The 22,987-nt window shown below is 36.9% G+C and overlaps 1 long non-coding RNA gene across 1 annotated transcript in view; it reads right to left on the bottom strand.

The window, feature by feature from the left end:
• Window positions 1–22,987, bottom strand: part of LOC138064378 (uncharacterized) — a 46,324-nt gene that overhangs the window by 3,032 nt on the left and 20,305 nt on the right. The window contains exon 2 of the long non-coding RNA XR_011137616.1: window positions 10,063–10,177. This is a non-coding gene — a long non-coding RNA (uncharacterized lncRNA). The remainder of the gene's footprint in view (window positions 1–10,062; window positions 10,178–22,987) is intronic.

Here is a 22,987-nt window from a genome sequence, read left to right on the forward strand (position 1 = left end):
TCAAAATTTCAAAATATGAGAGGTTCAAAAGATTACTATTTTATGATTCTATACATATTCATCCCTTTCTTTCTTCCACTATTGAAAATAGTGGCCTTAACAAAATAATTTATTTCAGCTGTCTCCAGTATTTTCAAGGGAGTTCTTTACTCTAGCTAACTATGATCTTATAAAGAGTTTTGGTAAATGTTTTCAATAATAGCCATGACCAGAAGCTTCAGCTATTGATACTAAAGAGATAAATTATAATAAACTAGTTTAGTAGTAGTAAGGGTTTTCTTAACAGTGGTAACACCTCATTTTTTCAGTAAATTTATTTTTTTACATTATAATAGCAAAGTTTGCATATTTATTGGTAAAGAAATCAACCCTACAGAGAGGAGAGAAAAAACTGAATAGACAATCAACAGGTGAGCATAATATTTTCTTGTGATGAAAGTGTGTTGGATGTTCCAGAAAGCATTCTAGCTACGGCTGGACATGATGTGTTTTTCAAATACCAGAATTCTTATTTTACTCCTACTCATTTACTATTGTTTGAAGTGATCTTGTATATCACTCTCTTCATCATGAGTCTTTTCTCTGCTGAGATTTCTAACTTGCAAACGCATCTGTGCTGTCTGTCTGTTAATAATTCACACACATGCATAGATTTGGCAGGAATAGACATTTCATAACTTCTGAGATGGTGCTGATGAACCAGTTCCCCATTAAAGGTTCAAACCCCTTCTAGCATGAGCTGTGTGGCCACCGTTTATTAGATGTCATTTATAGGATTCATTTTTCAGAAATTTTCTGCCTTTTACTTTGCAGTAGTACAACAACAAAACAAACTGCTCTATTTTGTGAAAGCTAGCTGAGGTCCATGATACGTCTTCTGACATAGAAGAATAAAAAAATGGTATTTGTAGACACTGGTTATTGAACAGCTAGAAATATATGGGTGAAATCTGAAAAATTTGGCGAAAGGCCTCTTAGACGCTGATGTTTGATTAATTTACTTCAGTTTATGCTCCTCTGTTTCTCTTGTCAGGACCCAGATTTGAATGGCATGCTATCAGTGTTCTTCTCATACCAGCCTAAGGAAACTGCTGCATTAACATTTTCAGATCTTCATAGGTTTATGTTTCAATTTTCTAAATGGCTAAGAAACATATATTTCATCGAAGGCAAAGCACTGCCTTCAGTCATAATGACACTTTTCTACACATTGCCAGAAATTGTGTGGTTCTTCATTAAATAATTTGAGAAGTTATCTTTCCTCATAAGGGTCTTGGGGTTAGCTTGAAGCTGTAGGGTTTACAAACACTATCAAGAATGCTGTCAAGTAAATTATTTCAGTAATTTAACTTTTTTCCTGTTGTTCAGCAATGATTTTGATGGAGCTTGACTTCTTGGTTATGCAACATAAGCATTTTCTCCACAGCTGAATCTTACGACCATAAGCTACGCTCATGAAATGAACGTGTGTGTTGGATCATCTGTCACATCGCTCAGCTCCTGCTAAACATCTGACATCCATTCGAGGACACTCTGCCCCTTTATGCAGTGCTAATATTCTTCAAGTCCTGCAATGTCCTGTCAACACCATTTGTTCTTTAGACCAGAGTCTTTCCATTAATGATAAAAACAAATTGTCTGGGGATGGCTTCTGAAGGATGAATATTCTGATAATCACTCCAGTGAAAAGTTGCCTTATTTGTTTTTTGTTTTTTGGTTTTTTTTGTTTGTTTTTTTAAAGATCTGTCCAGTGTTGACCAGTCAGCTTGAAATATGATCTAGCATACATGCCAACATTTTTCTAACAGACAACTCTCTATTTTAGGCAGCAACTTTCCAAAGAAGTTTCCATGTCTTTTTCTGTATGAATTCTTTCCCAATTCCTTTCTTTACTTAATGTCTGAAAACACTCTAAACATTCTGTTTGCAAACATGGCCACAATATTTCCATGACGGATAGCCATGCTAGAAGGTTCCCATGGAAATGTTTATACATTTGCCTGTTTATATTGCTGTTGATAAATCTGCTGATAAACAAACTTCCTATAGGACTACCTAACCACCTTCAAGTATTTTAAGCAGCACTCCAACAGCTCTTTGGTCTTTTCAGGTTTTTTGCATCTGCATGAGTCCATCTAAAATTATGTCATTGTGCCCTTCCTTAACAGTCTCATAAAATGCTACAGCACTCAGCAGTCAGATAACCTCTTGTTTGGGACAAAATGACCTGAAGTCTGGGTACCTTTATTTGCTTATCAATTTAAATTTTTTCTAGGGGAGGTAAAGATCCAGTCCAAACCAAACTTTTCTTACATTAGAGTACAGGCAACCAGTTAGCTAAAAAGTAAACATGCCATTTATATATTGCAGGACTCGTAAGCAGCATGAATCATTAGGCAAATCGTAGCTCACATTCAATTCAGATACAATATTTTGTCTCCTTCTCTAGAGACTAAACTTTAATCGCAGCACAAAATGCCCACCATACTAATGTAAGAATCCCCACCTACCCTTTCCTTGTCACTGCCATCATGTGGTGATGATGGAGCACTTCAAATATGCAGCCTTTGTGATCATAAATAGCATCAAATGTGAACATCTACATTTGTTAAAATGACTGTTCAGCTATTGTTGGTAGATGTCGCCATATAAAGGTCTAAAAGTGTTTTTCTTCAAGTAAAAAATACATTCAGATTATGAGTGCAAAAAAACTACAGAAATCCTTTATTGGCAGTAACATAATTGTAAATTAAATGGATATCACTGCCTTCAATTTTCATTTTTTTACTATTTTGAAAAATTCACTTCCATGTAGAAAAGGTTTTCACATATGAAAGACCACATAAAGCCATACAGAGAGATAAGACATAGTTTGCCATGGCAGATACTAGTTACCACCTGCCTTAGAGAACAGAACTGCATTTTCTGTAGTCAGTTTCTTTCTGGGCTGCCTCACTCGTCATAACTTACTATAATTCAAAAGTTACATTTTTTTAGACCCACAAAGCCCATAGGCATCTTCAAAAATTCTTCTTTGCTCTACAAATCTAGACATTCTTTACTAATCTTAATTCACAAAGAAGGAAAAAGAGGAAAAAGCTCTAGGAAAAAGGAAAAAAAGGAAAAACTTTAAAAAGTTTTTTAAAACAGGAATTTTGTCAGCAGAAAAAGAGATCTCGGAAAAGGTGTTTTGCGATAGAAATGCAAAATGTGTATCACTGTATATAACGAAATCATTTTATTTTATAAAGAACTCTGTCATACCTCAATTTGACAGAAACTCAACAAAATTATGGATAGCATATTTGAAACTTCATTTTAACTATTGTATAGAACAGCCAGCTAAACAGCATGCAAGCAGCATGTATATAGGTACCTATATGCATTTATACACACACACACGCACACGCGTACATGCACACACACACATATCATTTACAACAAACTTCCAGAAGGTTATTTAATCAAAAATGGAAAAGGATAAGAGAGTAAAATTTTGGCATGTCAAAGAATTATGGCCTGAACACTAAAACAATATTTTCAAACTAAGAAAACATCGAAAAGCAGAAGAAATTAGTTCTTTTTACTAGAGCAGAAATAAACAGCAGCCAGAAAATAGCAAGAGCTCCATATTCTAGTAACTGACAACGTCATCAAAGGAAAACAAACCTTGTTCTGAGCTTTTATTTATTTTATGCTGTTATTAAAGTGTAAGATGAACCTTAAAATGTATGTAGAGATTACTATCCTAGTAGTGGTCTCTGCAAGAAAACAGTTGTGAGTGATGGATGCAGATACAGCCTCCTGCGTAGTATTAGCACACATATATGTAATATCTCCTTGATGCTTTTCAGATACAATATCATGCCCTGAACACCCTGATTTCCATTCTGCCTAGATAATGCAACTGAAAGGGCTATCCCTATACATACACTTAAAAAACAATTTTTGCACATCAGGCAACATCCTGTCATTATCATCCTAATCATCAGTGACAGAATTAAACTTATTTACCCATAAAACCATGATTCTGTTCAACGCTGAAGTTTTGCCAGTTTATCCTTAAACCATGATCAAGGGCTTCTGTAAGAGCTAGGTAATCTTCCACCTCCAGATATGAGGCTCCAAATCAATGCAAAAAAGGCCACTTAACAGGTCAAAAAGCATACTTAATATACATCACTGCAGAACGCAAATTGAGAACAAAAGTCACACTAATTCTCAAAAAACTCTCACTAAACCCTTGTACTGAAACAGTTATCTGTGAGAAATGTTTCCAGCACTACCTGTTCTAAAGCTACAGTCTTCACTTATAAAACCCTGTGACTGTCTTCTGCTGAGTGAGATAGATTCTTTCTCTCACAGAAAGGCTTCTCAAAACAATTGCTTTTCACAGGAACAATGAAACTATATTGTAATAGATAATGCCTCATAAGCACAAGAGACAGGACATACTATGAGATTTGCTTCTGTAAGAAATAGGAATGACCACAAAAATTTAATGTTTTGTGAATGAAGAGGAACTGTTTCAAGTATAACCATCCCTTCAAAAAACTGCATTATTAAGAGGGTAATAAAAAAAAATCCAAAGTATATTCACAGTAGATAAATAAGAACATTTATTTCAATAATTTCACATTTTATTTTATTTCTACACATTTCAAGGTGATGAATTGACATTACTGTTTAATTTGGCTTGACATACTTTCCTTCTCAAATTGCTTTATGCAGTTTTGAATTGCAAACTGTGGTCTGTATGGAAGTTCCTACAGAAAAACGTTACAGAAAATGAAATGAAGGCCTTTTCTGTCACCTTTAATATTAATTTCTATGTATGTTTTTAAAGAATAGAAAAAAAGGAACAAAAGAAGGATCATACTACTTTATTATCAGTTCAAGTGTATTCAAGCTACCCTAGAAATTTGTCCTGTTATGTGATTTATTTCCGTAAATACAACATAAACTTTAATCAAGCAATGCCCCTTTCTGCTTTTGAAAGCATGTTCATGAATTATTTAACTAAAGAAATAATACCTTTCCCCAAAATTATTTGACCAGAAAAAAACATAAATAGTAGAAATTTAATGTACTTGTGTGAAATGTGCTTTTCAGTGAATGTCCTAGTTCTTCTTACTTTCAATTTATTGCAATTACAACTTTTGCAATGGATTTGCAATGGCTGTACTGGATTTGCTTTACTACTTTTTTTTTTTTTTTTAAATTCTTGAACACAATTTTTCCAGTTTAGCTTTATCACATTTTCAGGATAGATGGCTCATCTCAATTCTTGATAAAGTTTTTATTCACTTTTCTAAAATCTTATCTTTCTCAAACTAAACTTCAGTCCATATCTATTCATAGACATCACTGTATTAATACCCTAGAAATATTGGGTATTTATAGCATATAAAAATAGCCCTGAAGAAATTCAGTGAGTGTTCAGACAGTATCCAGAGACTTTTTAAAAAGCTAAATAAAGCACATTTTGCAAGAATTGGCTATTCAGTAGAATTAACCACATGCAAAGAAATAGCAGTACCTTCCTCACAGCTTCAAAATCAGGTTCAGTTAACTCAGTATTAAGCATATTAAAAGTTCTCGCTTTTAACTAGCTATGTACCTACTGATTCTTTCAAGACCTTGTAAATTAAATTTTTGTACCAGCTGTACCCTTAGATTTCTAGTCCTACATTTTCAGACTTGTTTTTAGGTTTAGGTTATCATTCAAATTGCTGGATATTCACACCAAATATTCTGGTTGTTACCTAACTCTCGCAGAGACATGGTACATAATCAGTACCCCAGGTAGCATGGCAAAAGATTTCTATACCTTTAGGATGCTTCTTTGCCACATTCCTGCAGCTTTATGGGTAGTTCGTCTCTGCAAATGGCAGAAGATTCAAAGATCGAATGGCAAGCTTAAACAGGCACGAGATTACCTGGCCAGAAAACATCTGGGGTTTACTGACACTTTGCCCATGACAACGATGTGCTGTGAGGTGATTTGTTGCGGTTTGGAAGTGCTCAGATACCACAGAGACTCCTTTCTCTAATGATAAGGGACATGAAATAAAGAGAAAGGATAATCCTTCTGAATTTCATGCATCACTAATATCGGGTGCTATTAATCTGAGACAGTAGAAGAAACGCAAACATGAGGAAGAACTGGATCTCTATAATCCTGAGTTCTGGTTACACTGTTGATATCAACAGAACTGCTCACACAGTGGTCTACCTCATTGGATCAGAGTTACTCAGTTTGGTAGAGGTAGCACAAAAATTATTTGGTCTCCACAGCATCTAATAAATGTTGACCGTTTTCCACCGTTTAAAATGGTAACTATTCTGACTAAACTAATCAGAAATAGTGACAATAAGAAATAATATGCATATTGATTTGAATAACCAGAGTAAATCAGAGTTCCTACTACATTTGTCTATTCTATCATAAACAATACAAGCTTGCATTAAGATAAATAATATTAACTCACAATATAAAAGAGCATGCCCAACTGTGAAGCACATATGCAGCTTTAAATAGCACACCTCTGTTGAACTATGGCAATTGAATTTTATCTCTGTATAGATACTTGTAGAGTCTCCCAGACCCCAGAAGAACTAGGACCTAATATCATCATTGCTCCTTACGCTATGGTCAAATTCTTCTTAATAAAATCAGAATTTTCTAATTAAAAAAAAACAGACATGTCAATTTGTGGCTGAAAGAAAAATTGCTCCTGCCCAGATGCAGCAAAATGGAAAGGAGATGGTGAAGCAGAAGGACCCTGTTCAGTGGCAGAATTATGTTGGATTTGAGTATTCATGAAGAATTTGCCTCAAAATTCTGTATGTAGAAGCAGTTCCAGAAGATGGAGATGAAAACATTAAGGATAGACATCTAAAGTTTGGTAGAAGTTCTAGGGAAATAAATAGTATCAGTACTGTGAACTCAGTACTGAGAAATAAGGTATACTGTACAAAGTAAGGGCTATAGGACCCTACTGTGGGAAGCGAATATGTGTGCCCACAGCTGAGAGGTAATGTTGAAACTACCACCACTCTCATTACTACAGAGAGCCAGGCAAAGCAAGGCTGAGAATGCCAGACTAATGGGTCATGTTCTAAATCAGAGATTAAGAGATCATTATTGTCAGTATTAGTATTTTTTAGAGAATACTATAGGAATAGATCGGAATAATCAGAAAGCAATTCAGAACCCTGAGTAAATTCACTGCCTTGAAGATTTATTGCATTGAAACCCTGTACTGAGGTCCCTTTGTCTCTGACATAGTGGGAAGCATCACAGTTTCCTGATGATAAGCTGCAGCAAAAAGGGCTAATATTATCCTATGAGGTATACACAAGGAGCGAAATTAGGAGTTTAATTTTACAGCCATGTGCAGCTTCACTGAGACCAAAAATACAACGCCTGACTTCAATTTCTACATTTAAGGTTAAAAAAATGAGGGGGGGGGGAAGGGTCCAGTGCCTGGGAACATGCCTTTATTCAATGGCAGAAAAAGGTGCTGCAATAAGAAGGTGTAAGACATAGCTACCTGAGAAATGCTACTAAATACTAAAGTCTTTGGGGAAATGAGAAGAATCAACGTGTAGAAGTTGTACACGTAAGAAACCAGGTGTCTTTGTTTTTTTAATAGATGAGACCCAAATAGCAAAGAAATCAGTGAATTTTACAATACTTTCTCAATCTCTTGCCGCCCTCAAGTTAAGACTGAATGATTTAGGCAAACACTTAATATTCATCAATAAAATGGAAGATATTGTTTAATATAGCAGCAACTAAAAAAAGTTAAAGCATGAAAGGGGGAAAACATAGACTTATTTATACAATGAAATCACTATTTATTATAAATATACTTTTATAATCAAACAGAAAATTCTCAGATAATAAATAATACATTACTTACAACACATAGCAGTTTTTGCTACAGTAGAAATTGCAAGGAAGAGAAAGTCAACACTAGCACAACACATTACTGAAGCCAACAACTCCCAGGTCTAAAAATGCGTTTGCTAAACAGCTGGTGTAAGTGCCTAATTATATGGGAAATGATTATAGAATCTTTGAAAGAAAACTCTGCTCTACAGTATCAAAATGTAAAATGCTGTATTATTTACCTAAAGTATCCTTGTTTATGGGAGAATACAAAAATAATAGAGTGAAAGCCATGAATAATTCCAGACACAGTAAGATTTTTTAATTTTTTTCAAATCTAAGCAGAACAAACATTCAAAAAGAAATTAATGTCTAAGTGCTAGTGATAATATGACCTGACATAATGCGCTAGCATCAATGTTAATATAAACATATTAAATGTATTAACAACTGACCAAAACTAGAGAAAACTCTGGGCGTGGTTGCTGTGGCAGAGAGGCAGAGCTGCCAGCAGGCAAGAGGCATCCTCTCACCCCACTGACAGGACACCCAAGGAAGCAGGACTAGCTTTACACTTCTGGCAATAACCCCTACTTGATGCTACAGAGAAAAGGCAGAAATTCAGCAATTGCTTTGAGAGAAATCCTTTCTAAACCTGGAAGATCATATGGATTCATTAGCGAAGAAAAACAAAAAGAGAGAGAGAGAGAGAGAGAGAGAGAAAAGGTGAGAAAAAGAAAGAAAATATCTATCTCCTCAAAGTCCCAAATACTATAATTCTTCAATGTAAAATGAAATGGAAATTCTTGCTTTAATGACAATAGAGCTTTTGAATCATTAATAAAAAATATACTCAAAACTCTGTTTTCATAATGACCGAAGCAAGCTATTTGATTACAGTGCTTTTCATTTGCCACAATTATGGTAATGATTATAAAATTGTACAACACCTTTAAAAACTTAGTTACATTATTTGGCTAAGTGACCTTTTACAGAACCAAATTCCACTACTAAAATGGACACATTGTGATACAGCCCTACTACTTTATTTAATGTTGCTTATTAATAACTTTTTATCTTGTTTTCCAGAACAGCCTGAACAGTTTCCAGATGACATTAAATAATTTAACACATTTGCTAATTTATTTTGTTTCCTTATAACATTTTTAAAATGATGAAATATTCATTGTTAAGTAATTTTATTGCAAATGTAAGAACTCACACTTTCTTGAAACTTTTATGTCCTTACTACATCTTCTCTTCAGGTGTATATGTACCTGAGTAGTACATGCAAGCCTTTGTATAATAAAGAGCCAAAGAACAGTAACTTCATTTTTCGCTAGCCTATATTATTTTGCTTTAAATTAGAATTATATTTCACATTAATTTTCATTGAACTAGTCACTGTGATATAGAATCTCTCAAAGTAGAGATTCCCATAACTTTCCTTGTATTTACTAATTACTTCAGTAACATAGATTTTTAAAAGAGTGTAACTGCTGCTGTTTGCTTCATGTTTTCCTTTACGGTCATATAAGACATGCATAAGAACTCTTCCATTAATGACAATTCATCATTCTAGAATGAAAATGAAAAGACTCTTACATATCACATCTATTTTGAGGAATAGGGTCAAAAAATGCCCTAAGGACCTCTTTTTCTGTCAGCACTGAAAAGGTGAGCAAAAATTGTAGGAAAAGTTTTCAAAGAATTTCAAAGTAATTTAAAAATCAATTAAATTATTGGTTTCTTAATTCACATTTCTCTTGGAACTCCTAAACTATCAGGTAGCTTGCAGCCATTTCAATCAATAATGATTTAATCTTATGACACAGTGAGATATGAGTTTTACAGACGATAGTAATCACCTCTGTGCTCTTGCATAAACATCTTTATCAAAAAAAATTGTTTGATTTAACCACCAAAGAGAAAGATTTTCAGATTATTTGGATATCATTACTCACAATTAAACTACACTAGACATGATAGTACATGACTCACCTGCAACTGGAAACACAGAAAGATTCATAAGCTCATTATTCTTTACTACTTCTGTTCTCCAATAAGATGCATTAAAATTGATCATTGTGAAATTTGCAGAACATCCACTAGTAACTTAAAACACAGGAGCTTTCACAACTTTCTAAAACATTCTGTTTACCTACCTTATTTATTGAGTTCTCTGGTGTGGAAATTCCAGGCAGTATGTGAGAATATAATTCCATGAGTCAGCTGTGGAATTCTAGGTATCCAGTCATGTATACTAATGTACTTCTATTGCTGTAAGAAAGAGGAGCACATAATTGCCAATTAAAGGCTGAACATAACTTGTATCATCAGCTATGAAATTAAGAAATAAATATTTTAAATAAAGTTGACCCATAGCTTTAAAAAAGAAACTTTTTTATTCTTATGATTGGAACACAAATAAGTATTATTTTTGTCTCTCCTTACCATATTCACAGGTTACAGCAATACTGCTGTACAGAAAGTGAGAGGAAGGAGGTAAACAATAAGGACACATTTACTGTAGCTGATACATGCAGTTTAGTATATAGGAAATAGGGTATAGAGACTATGACCTCATTCTGAGTCTGTGAGTTTCAAAACAGATCAGAACTAAAATTGAACCTTTCTCAGATGGGCTAAAATTAGAGCTGACTGGTAGGTAACAAACACAGCACATGAATATTCACTGAACTTTAAATCAACCAAGGTAGACTGCTATGCTTTTAGGTTCAAGATTTCAAGAGACCTAAGGAGGCCAATGGCATCACCACAAAGAATCTGAGAAAGTTTTAATATTGAATCAGATCAACACAGGAAGAAGGCAGTTTGCTTATTTTAATCTAGCATTTTCTACTAGGTCTTCAGGAACTACTGTGGAAAAATAAGCAGCGAGGTCCCTGTTTTCTTAGTTTTCTGCATCTCTATGTTGCTTTAATAAAATAAACAAAAAATAAATAGGATAGATAGGATTTTTCAGGACATTCAACTGTCTTTTTGCATATCAAAGAGTTCAGAGCTGTAAGAGTGGTAGCAGATTATTCTCATTTTCCTTTCAGACCTAGAAAGCTGCTGTATCTGGAACCAAATTGAAACTACCCTAGATGTGCTGTAACTGATACTGTCAAATTGAGAGGCTCCCAAAACAGTTTCTAATTTAGCAAATTCAAAATACTCCTTTAAATACTCTGTGACTATCTAGAAATATGTCACACCAGTGGTGCCACTACATATCCTTTTCAAAGTCATGGAGAATTTTGCTTAGTTGTCCTAACAAAACAAAACATCACAGGAATTTTTTTCTCATACACACATATCTATATTTGTGTGTGTATATGTGTGCATATATATATATATATTTATTTATTTATTTATATAAAAATATATATACACACATATAATAACTATATATATATATATAAAAAATATGCATTCATAAAATCTACTGAAAAAAGTCAGCAGATGAAGCATTTTACAATGGCTTCTAGCGCCCATGTGTTTATAATGCAAAATGTGTTTTTTCTAAATCCTCTTTTAAAATCAAATGTTTATTGACATTATTATGGTTGCAGTATCAAACAACTATTTTATAGTTATTTTCATAAGAATTTTTTCTTGTTTAATGATTGAATTTCACTAATCTATTTTTCCAATTAGTTATAGGCTAGTTCAACTGACATTTGAAGCTTTAATTACTTACGAATAATTTATGCATTTAAAATAATTAATATGCATATAATTTGGAGAACAAATCTTCATCTTCATTCATGTTTTACTGAGATGCTGTTCCAGACACTTTTTACAAAATATAATCCAATTATTAGCCTAAAGATGCATGTATAAAAGCAACAGTTTCTAGATGAGTTTAAACAAATATGATCAAACGTTGCATCATTTGTGCTTAATACAGAGATATGTAATTTTAGGCCAGCACACTGCTTATCTCTTGCCCTTAAAATTCACTTAGTGTGATGGGAAGTAGCAACACAATAGTCTTACAGTTTTTTCACTACTATGCTATTAATTTTAAGCATTGGTAAAATGCAGAGCATATACTGCTAGTATACACAGCAGCATGAGCCTAAAACGCTGTAGTAATGTCCTAAGTATATTAAATACACAGAACTCCCTTTTGTTGAAATCTCCATCTTCTCATGGAAGAAGACTCTGATCACTTCTACACTATATTTTCTGCTCCAACTATGAAAAATACACTCAATAGATGAGTCAAATGTGTACAGGATGAATTTGCAGAAACTCATGAATTATCAGTACTGTTAACATATTTTTGAAAGAGAAATAACGCCTATTATTATAGCACCTCTGACAGCCCTGAACTACATTAAAATTCAGTAGAGAGTGAGCCAGAATGGTCTATTCACAACAGCAGAAAGCTCCACAGTGCTCCAAAAGAGCAAATATAAGAAGTCTAGGCTGAGCCCTGTGCTGTTTACGCTAAAGTACAGAAGGTATACAAAGTGGCTGACTTCAACAAAGTCACAGTCTCGAAAGTAAACTGTTGCGTTGAAGTCTATCTTCAATAATTCTACTAAAATTATTTCATGATTCTACTCAAATTAGATTTTTACATTGTTTCAGTCAAGTATCAGTTTGACTGCTGAAAGTTTATTAAAGGGATCAATTTCATTTTATTTTAAAAATAAATTTATAATAATAATTTTATTTTAAAAAGTCTATTCAGAAAAAGGCTACAGAAAGAAAATTCTACTTTTATTATTATTATTATTTTTTCAATGTGGACGATTCATTTCTGTAAAAGGACGCGTTCCAGAATATGCCAAGTACCTTCATGCTGCACTTCTGCTTCATTCATTTCATCATGATAGAAGTAATATTTTGAGAAAAGCCTGGTTTTTGTAACTCCTTAGAATAAGAGAGAAATGAGTAAGCCAAATAACTAAATTTTAAAGTAAATTATGCAAAAAATTTAGGGGAGGACATTGGTACATTGAAATTTTAACCAAACATCCTCTATAGAGAAAAGGAGAATGTAGGTACAGTATTTATTTCCTGTAAAACAAACCTGATATTGTGAGTTCTTCTAAATGCAATGAAATCTCATAACTGGCCAAGAATTAAAACATACTCATCCTGGTTTCCTGTCTGCTGAGTCTCATCACATTTTGGATCTACGTCATCTTTGTTAGAGGAGTCTGTGACACAGTCTCCATGAGATAGCAGATGATTTTAACGTCATCACAGGCCATCAAACTTGCCATGAGAATGGTAGTCTGGAATACCTCTAACTCTAAAATTCTAGACTTGTTCAACTCATCTCCATGAAAGCAAAGCATAATTCAGTAGGGTATGATGAGGTACTTAATAAAGTGGTAAAATATAGTAAAGTTACAAAAATTTGCTATGCCAGTGAACTGAATCAGTAGTTGTTAAAAACATGCATTTAACATAGATCATGAGCACACCAACTTTCAAGGAAAACAGGAGTTTATGTCTAAATGTTTATAAATTAGTGTCCTTTGCAGCATCCAATTCCTTTGTCAGTTATAAAACAATAAAACAATTTTAAGTAATAGTGGAATGTATTCTATTTCAGCAGGACTTAGAAATGACAACTTTCAAAGTTCTTGTGAAAACCTTCACGTTATTTATTATTATATTTTTAAGTTTTGTGAAAGACTTTTTTTCTAGAGTGAGAAGAAAGCTAGTACTTGACAAAGTTCCTTTTTCATTTAAAGATTGGGTTTTAACTTTTCAATCAATATAAAATGATACTTCCTCTTATTTCCACATATTTATAAGCATAACCATTTAGCTTAAAATTCCAGGACTAGCTGAATTAAAAGAAGCTGACAACTGCAGTTTCTTGTAAGCTTTACCAACCAGGGCATTTATAAATTCTCACTCAAGAACATTCTCTCTCTAAAATTAATCATCTACTTCAACATAACAGCTTGTGTACATTGTGTTCTCTATCAAACAGCTGTATGTTTCTTCTAAAACTTTGATTTTTGGTTATGTTTTAGTTTTTCCAAAATGTAAGTTACTAAAACTTCTTGAAAATTAGACTGAAGCCAGTGTCCCAAACCTATTTGCATTATGCATGTCAAGATTTGTATAACTGCCTCCTTGCCCCCATCCTCATTTCCTACTACTCTTCATAGTTGTGCAGATACCTTCCCCTATGCCTCACTAATTCTTATGACTTTCTGAAATACTTCCTCTTTCATATTGCCCTCTGTGCCTAGGCAGAGACAAAATTATAGATGATTATTTCATATACAGAAAGACATAAATGTTCCTATAACTATGTTAGCTCAAAATAGATACACATTTTTATAATGTTTATGCGTACTTTTTTTCAGAATCTCCTAATAAATCTTTTGTAGGAAAGTATTGCATTTATTTGTAAATTGTCATCTGTTACTGCTGTGGTGCAAATATGAGAAAAAATTCTCACAAAAGTTGTATGCTACAGAGAGCTCTGCAGATTAAGCCAGACAAAATTTGATATCTTGCTTATTTTGTAACTTCACATTTTCATCAAACAGGATTTCTTCCTCTCTCATTAAGTTTCACTATTTTGCTGTTAAAAAGGACTGAGAGACAAACAGCATACTAGTCACATTCAGTGCATTCAGTGACAGAGATTTTCATAACTGTACCTCTTCGAACTGAGTAGCAGGTGGGCAGAAGGTTTCAAAATCTGTCTCTCAAGTAGCTTTCAAGAATAAGATGAAACAATCCATTATTTCAAATAGTATCAGAAATAAATTATCTTTGCTTTGGTGTCATTTTATCTTAAACATAGTCATTTCCTGTAATATATTTGGTGTGAGATGTTTGATTTAAAATAATTGATTTTCTGACACTTTTCCAAATGAGCAAGTCAGGATAAAGCATTGTATTTCTTCAGTATAAACCTGATACAATGGCTTTTTCTAGGACATTTTAGTAAGTTAATTAAAAAATAAATTAAAATGCACACTGGAGTCACTTCACTTTTTTGTGACATTGAGCTTCCAAACACTATTTTATTCCTGTACTAAATCTATATATAAAAAAAAGTCAAGATATAAAATAGAACGGATAATGCAAGTTCTAGAGCTCCCCATATTTGTCTGTCTTACTATTATTATGCTCTTTGCTGGAGGCATTTGCCAGGTTTTGCTTTTTAAATTCTAGATAATTATTCAACTTTGACTCTAAGAACAAATAAAAATCTCCTCCTTCAAACTTTTTTCTCACTGTACATTGCATAGCTAGGGTGTGACATTGGTTCATTGAACTACAAGTTACCAGAGAAAATGCAAATCATTCCACATAGATACAGCTGTAAATAGACGTTAACAATCTTCAATAGCAACAATAAAAATCCCTTAAGTAATGACAAAGATGATTTGTCATTTGTGACTGTGGTCACTTGTGGCACATAAAGCTCAGCCATGCATGAAAATGCAGATATATCATGCTTCAAAAAAATACAATTTCCACAGAACTATACATGGTAGTAAAATAAATTTGATTCTTTATTTTCATAAACAGAAAAGAAGAAAAATGCATGTTTCAAACTGGAAGAAGACTGCCTATCTTCAAGCAGAAATGGCTTTAAGACTTACACTATTAGCTATTCTGACAGAAAAGCTTCAGTCATTTTCCTGCTACTTTAAACACAGCATGCTTCAGATACACAACCTTAAGAAAGAGCACACTAACAAAACTGCTGTAAAAATACAACATACCAGGAAAATTGGCAGTTATATTATTATTTAATTAGTATCACATTGCCTCATGTTTAATACTAAACTTAACTTGAAATGAATTCAAATGCTGAATGAAGTACTAGACTATATGCTCTTTGCTTCTCAGAAAGGTAACTTTTAAAATCCAATTTCTCTTATTGAAATCTCAAGAAGTAAATACGGCAGCTAGCTCTGATCTTACCTGACCTCATTTAAATCAAAAATAACTCAGCGCACAAGTTGACACGCACAAACACACCAACAGTGCTAAAACATTGTAAATGTTTCCTTTGATTTTGTATTAATCAATATTAGATTAGTTTGAATACTCAAGTATTGACTCTCTATAACATCACAGGCAGTTCCTGCAAAACACAGGCCTTAATCAGGACTACACAGTATTATCTAGAAGCTGTCATATTCTTAAGTGCTAAGTACTGTGGCAAAAATAAAAGTTAGAATGTAATGATTTCTTCCACCCCGAGGCAGAGCTACAAGTTAGCTTTGTTCAGCTAACTTGGAGAATTAAGAATGGCCTGCAGATGACTTGTATACTTTGCATTCTAATGTTATCGTTTCTCAAAGTTTTAAAATAATAAAGTTGGGGGCAGCATTACCTATTTCATCAGACTATACAGTAAAACTTCACCCTCAGAAAAGAAATCTCTGAAACCTTTGCACTTAAACATATCACTTCCCTGAGGGCTTTGGAATAATCTGTAAACACAGTAGTTTTCTCTTCTGAAAGAATGCTGTGCCTATGGAAAAACATACTTATTTTTATTTATAGACACAAGTTTATGAAACACTTAAAGAAAGCATGTTTCAAACTAATCGTAAATTCCCTGTATGGTATTGTTAACATATCATCCTTGGATACTTTTTTTTACCTCCAAAGTCCTTATCCAGTCCTGTCATCAGAGTGATGTTAGACACCACTGACAATCAAGATCGTTTATATCAACCTCGTAGCTGCTTTCTTGGACATCAAAGCTTATAAATCAGTCCTGGTGTGCATAAGACCTAAATTTCCTTCCTATTCGGAGACTTTCCTTTCCTTTCCTTTTCGGAGACTGTGCAGCTCCAGGAGTCCCCACACCCCACTGCAGCAGAGTTGTCAGAGGGCTCAGCACCGTGTGTAAATGTGCATCATAACACTGTTGAAGAGGGCTGGAAGCTGGTGACCTCTTGTAGAAGGAGAAAGGCTCTTGCTCCTCCTCAAGACTTACCCTTGAAGAACAAGTTGAGCACCCTCCAAGCCGAGGAGGAGCTGGGCATGGCTCCAAGTGAGGCAACTGGCCTGGCAGACCCTGTGCCGTGCAGGAACCCCCGGAAGAAGTGGTGAGTGATTGTTGTGGGTGACTCCCTGCTGCAGGGGACAGAGGCACCTATCTGCTGACCTGACCTCTTCTCCAGAGAGGTTTGCTGCCTGACAGGGGCTAGAAGAAGAGATGTCATGGAAAGACTGCCAAGGCTTTTCCATGCATCAGACTACTACCCTCTGCTGATCTTCCATGTGGGCGCTAATGACACGAAAGGCAAACTGGAAACCATCAAACAGGACTTCAGAGCTCTGGGAATGGTGGTGAAGGGTCTGGGAGCCCAGGTGGTTTTCTCCTCAATCTTGCCTGTGAGGGGAAAGGGTGGGAGGAGGAGTAGACGAGTTTTCCAAGTTAACAACTGGCTGGGCCGCTGGTGTTGGCAACAGGGCTTTTGTTTCTATGATCATGGGACCCTGTTTGAAGATCAACAGCTGCTGGGGAGCGATGGGATCCACCTTACCAAGCGGGGCACGCGTGTCTTTGCCAATAGATTGGCCAGCCTGGTAAAGAGGGCTTTAAACTAGGAAAGATGGGGGAAGGGGAGTGGTATAGTGGCAGGGGAGTCAGTAAAACACCGCTCAAGTCAGGAGGCCTCCAGCGGGTGCATACAGCCAGGGGAGACAGCATGGAACATGGCTATGGAGGATCCTCTTGCACCTCTCCTGGGAAGCCTGCGTGCTTGACTGGCTCTCTCAAATGCCTGTATACCAATGCACGCAGCATGGGGAATAAACAGGAAGAGTTAGAGCTCTGTGTGCGGTCGCAGGGCCATGATCTCATTGCATTACAGAGGCATGGTGGGACAGCTCGCATGACTGGGATGCTGTCATGCACATGCTATGTGCTTTTTAGGCAAGACAGGCCAGGAAGGCGAGGTGGTGGAGTTGCTCTTTATGTGAGGGAGCAACTCGAATGTATGTAGCTCTGCCTCGGGGTGGAAGAAGAGCAAGTTGAGAGCCTATGGGTAAGGATTAAAGGGCAGGGTAACATGGGTGACACTGTTGTGGGGGTCTACTACAGGCCACCTGACCAGGAGGAAGTCATCGATGAGGCCTTCTACCGACAGCTGGAAGTAGCCTCACAATCACAGGCCCTGGTTCTCATGGGAGACTTCCACCACCCTGACATCTGTTGGCAAGACAGCACAGCTAGGCACAAACAGTCAAAGAGGTTCCTGCAGAGGACTGGTGATAATTTCTTGACCCAGGTGGTGGAGATGCCAACGAGGAGAGGTGCATTGCTAGACCTTGTACTAACAAACAAAGAAGGTCTAGTTGGAGATGTGAAAGTTGGGGGCAGCCTTGGCTGCAGTGACCATGAGATGGTGGAGTTCAGGATCCTCCGAGGAGGGAGCAGGACAATGAGTAGGATTGCAACCCTGGACTTCAGGAGAGCTAACTGTGGCCTCTTCAGGGACCTACTTAGGGGAAACTCATGGGGTAGGGCCCTAGAAGGAAGAGGGGTCCAAGAAAGCTGGTTCATATTCAAGCGTCACTTCCTCCAGGCTCAAGATCGGTGCATCCCTCCGAGTAAGAAGTCCAGCAAAGCGGGCAGGAGACCTGCATGGATGAGCAAGGAACTCCTGGCCAAACTCCAACAGAAGAAGGAAGTACACAGAATGTGGAAAAGGAGACAGGCCACTCGGGAGGAATACAGGGACGTTGTCAGAGCGTGCAGGGATGCGACAAGGAAGGCTAAGGCCCAACAACAAGAAGGGCTTCTTCAAATACATCAATAGCAAAAGGAAGACTAGGGAAAACGTGGGCCCACTGCTGAATGAGGCGGGTGCCCTGGTGACAAAGGATACAGAGAAGGCAGATTTATTGAATGCCGCCTTTGCTTCAGTCTTCACTACTAAGGCCAGCCCACAGGAATTCCAGACCCTGGGGACAAGAGAGGAAGTCTGGAGAAAGGAAGACTCTCCCTTGGTGGAGGAGGATCAGGTTAGAGATCTTTTATCCAAACTTGGCATCCACAAATCCATGGGCCCTGATGGGATGCATCCGCGAGTGCTGAGGGAGCTGGCGAATGTTATTGCTAGGCCACTCTCCATCATCTTTGAAAGGTCCTGGAGATCAGGAGAGGTGCCTGAGGCCTGGAAGAGAGCCAGTCTTCAAAAAGGGCAAGAAAGAGGAGCCAGGAAACTCCAGGCCTGTCAGCCTCCCCTCCATCCCGGGAAAGCTGATGGAACAGCTCCTCCTGCAGGTCATCACTAAGCATCCGGAGGACAAGAAGGTGATGAGGAGTAGTCAGCATGGATTCACCAAAGGGAAATCATGCTTGACCAATCTGAGAGCCTTCTGTGATGGGACAACTGGCTGGGTAGATGAGGGGAGGGCAGTGGATGTTGTCTACCTGGACTTCAGCAAGACTTTTAACACTATCTCCCATCACATCCTCCTAGGCAAGCTCAGGAAGTGAGGGGTGGGTGAGGGGCCAGTGAGGTGGATTGAGAACTGGCTGACTGGCAGAGCTCAGAGGGTCGTGATCAGCAGTGCAGAGTCAAGTTGGAGGCCGGTAGCTAGCGGTGTCCCCCAGGGGTCAGTCCTGGGTCCAGTCTTGTTCAGCTTAATCACCAGTGACCTGGCTGAAGGGACAGAGGGCACCCTCATCCACTTTGCTGATGACACCAAACTGGGGGGAGTGGCTGACACACCCGAGGGCCGTGCTGCCATTCAGGGGTCCTGGACAGGCTGGAGACCTGGGTGGAGAGGAACCTTGCCTGACAAACGTAAGGGCAGGGTCCTGCACCTGGGGAGGAATAATCCCATGCACCAGGACAGTCTGGGGGCTGACCTGCTGGAAAGTAGCTCTGCCAAGAAGGACCTGGGAGTCCTGGTGGGCAACAAGTTAAGCACGAACCAGCAATGTGCCCTTGTGGCCAAGAAGGCCAATGGGATCCTGAGGGTTGCATAAGGCAGAGTGTGGCCAGCAGGTGGAGGGAGGTGATCCTGCCCCTCTACTCAGCCCTGCAGAGGCCTCACCTGGAGTCCTGTGTCCACTTCTGGGCTCCCCAGTACAAGAGAGACATGGCGCTACTGGAGAGAGTCCAGCGGAGGGCTACCGAGATGATGAGGGGACTGGAGCATCTCTCCTCTGAAGAAAGACTGCAAGAGCTGGGCCTGTTCAGCCTGCAGAAGAGAAGACTGAGAGGCGATCTGATCAACGTGTATAAGTATCTGAAGGGGGAGTGTCAAGAGGATGAGGCCAGTCTCTTCTCCGTGGTGCCCAGCGACAGGACAAGAGGCAACGGGCACAAACTGAACCACAGGAATTTCCACCTAAACCTGAGGAGAGACTTTTTTGCTGTGAGGGTGACAGAGCACTGGCACCGGTTGCCCAGAGAGGTGGTGGAGTCTCCTTCGCTGGAGATATTCAAAAGCCGCCTGGACGTGATCCTGGGAAATATGCTCTAGAGGACCCTGCTTGAGCAGGAGGGTTGGACTAGATGATCTCCAGAGGTCCCTTCCAACTTCAACCATTCTGTGATACTGTGATACCAAATATTTCTCTGCATAGCTCAGAATCTGACAAATTTCTCTTATTACTGTGTTTATGCATTTAATTTTTAGTAATTTTGCTAATATTAAAGGAGTAGATTAACATAGTTTATTGGTTTTGTAAGTTCCTAACAATGTTTTGATTGCCTCGAACAAGGCACGTGTGCTTGATCCTAAGGGATCTTTTTCTATTGAAATCAAAATACTCTGTTTTCAAGACAAAGCTTTCTTATGTATCTTATGATGAACATATTCTGGGGCTGTCTTTTTAGTTAGTCAGACTTAGTAAGCATAGAGCTATTAGATTTGTAGTTTGCATTATAAAGTCACCTATTTCCTAAGGTTCAGAGAGTCACAAGCCTATCTTATGAAAGACATCATATTACTAACATATTACATATTACTAACAATACCTTTCCTACTACTGCGTGAACATCAGGCACTGTTTAGAGTATGGTATTTTTATTAGATGGCTTACTCTCAACATGTTCCTATTCAGGTACTTATTTATTCTTGCTCTCATTCCTTTCCCCAGGGAAAACGAAACATCAGAAATTCTTGTAATGCTAGGAGTGTAGGTGACCCATGCTGTCAGTAATCCGGCCTGAGGATATCACTTGAAGCAAATGTCATCTAATAGGAGCCAGGCAGTAAATAGTTCTGAATGTCCACCCACACTTTCCTCATCAGGTCCAAAGAATCCCACCCTGTTGCTCAGAGTGGTAAGAATTATGCTAACCTTCTGATCCAGCCTAGACCTTTACAGTGATACTGGCTAAAGGAGAACTAGTTAGGAGACTTACACAGTTATGACCCATACTACCCACTTCTATAGCATAGAGAATTTTTTTTTTTTTTCAATATAACAGTTGGCTACTGGAGGAGTTTCATTACTAGTTAAAATCCTTAACTTTGGATTTTCTTTTAAAATATTTTGTGATTGCCATAAAGTCCACCTATTTCCTTTCTTTTCGATTGCTACGATCATTCTGAGAAAAGCCTCATTTCATGCTGATCTGTTTATCTGCACTCCTGAGAGCTCACAAAATCCTCTGCGCTGTTCCTAGGAATAGGTACTACTATTTAAAAATACTTTTGTATGGAGCAAACATTTAACATACAGAGAAGAATAACATTAGTTCAAAGAAGGTAGAACTTTACTGAGCTTTGTTTCTGTCTTTTCAGTTTTGACATACCTCTTAGTGGCCACGGAAGGATCCCAGTGACGAAACAGACAAATAAGATCCAGTAAGGTTAAAATTAGAAATTAATCAGACCTAATGCAAATAAAAATGTAGAAAATAACATAGGCTTGAATCATATCACCTGTATCCTACAGGCAATGGAGGAATTAACAAAGTTGCATGAACATACACAAGTTAATGAAGACAAAATTTACAGAGTTCTCATACTTGTTTTCATAAAAAGGGATTGTCCCATTTTATTAACAGAGATTCCTTAGGTCTTACAGGATAAATAGGGTACTCAAGGGGATCTTTCCAACACTACAGTCATTGTTATCATGAAGACTTAATGAAGAATAGCTCATTAGGAAAGCTTTTCCTCACTTTTTTTTTCTCTTTTTTAAAGTTTGAATCATTTCTTCTGATTTTAAAAGAGTTATATATAGTCAAGAATCCAAAATTGGCCGCATCTCTCAAACAACCTTTAGTTTTCTTGTAGCAGTGTTGTTGCAATTATTGTTAAAATAATTTGAATTTTTATAGCTTTTGATAGTATCATAGTTTCCATCTTGTCAGCTGTTGCATTTTCCTTTCCACTTAACATTATACTATTATTTGATATACATCATTTTAAAAAAAGAAAAACAAGAAAACATATTCTTATTAAAATAAGCTAGTCCTTTCATTAAGGACTAGAGTTCATGCTGATTGTTGCAATGATGTATTTTCATTAAAGAAGACCAAACAGATTAAGGGGTGTTGCATACATTTTGACCTACTGTGCATGTAGATCAAGAATATATATTACCCTAGGATACTCAAAATTTCCTTCCGTAATCTACTGTTAGAAAACAAAATACACCCTGGTAGTGACATAATTATTCTGAAATAAACTTTGCCTGCTGAAGTTAAGTGAGATCTTCATTCAGATGCTTTAGAAAGCAGTTTTTCTTGTGAACATGAATTAACAGTAATGCCCTTATCTCTCATTCTCCAGTTCTTAAAATTTTTGAGTCGCCTGTACATATACAGTTTATGAGGATTTGGTATTCAATGTCCTCAAAATAAAGGCCATCAAGCCCATTAAGAAGAGAACCAGTTTCTCAGAGTTCACGCACTTACCTGTATTTAGAATTAATTTGTCTATTAACATTTTTCAGTGGCTGGTTGACAGCGTAAGTAAACATATGGGACCTAGAGTCATAATATGCTGAATTCAGGTACAACGTGTATGAGATTACAGGATGATGGAAGTTTCAGCTTTTTGCCATTGCTCGTTCTGGGCCCATGAGGAGATAAATCTTCCCACAGTTTCTGTAACCTAACTGAACTGAAAACTCAATTTCAAAAAATAAAA

The sequence above is a fragment of the Struthio camelus genome, chromosome Z (assembly GCF_040807025.1).
Source record: "Struthio camelus isolate bStrCam1 chromosome Z, bStrCam1.hap1, whole genome shotgun sequence".
Lineage (NCBI taxonomy): Eukaryota > Metazoa > Chordata > Aves > Struthioniformes > Struthionidae > Struthio > Struthio camelus.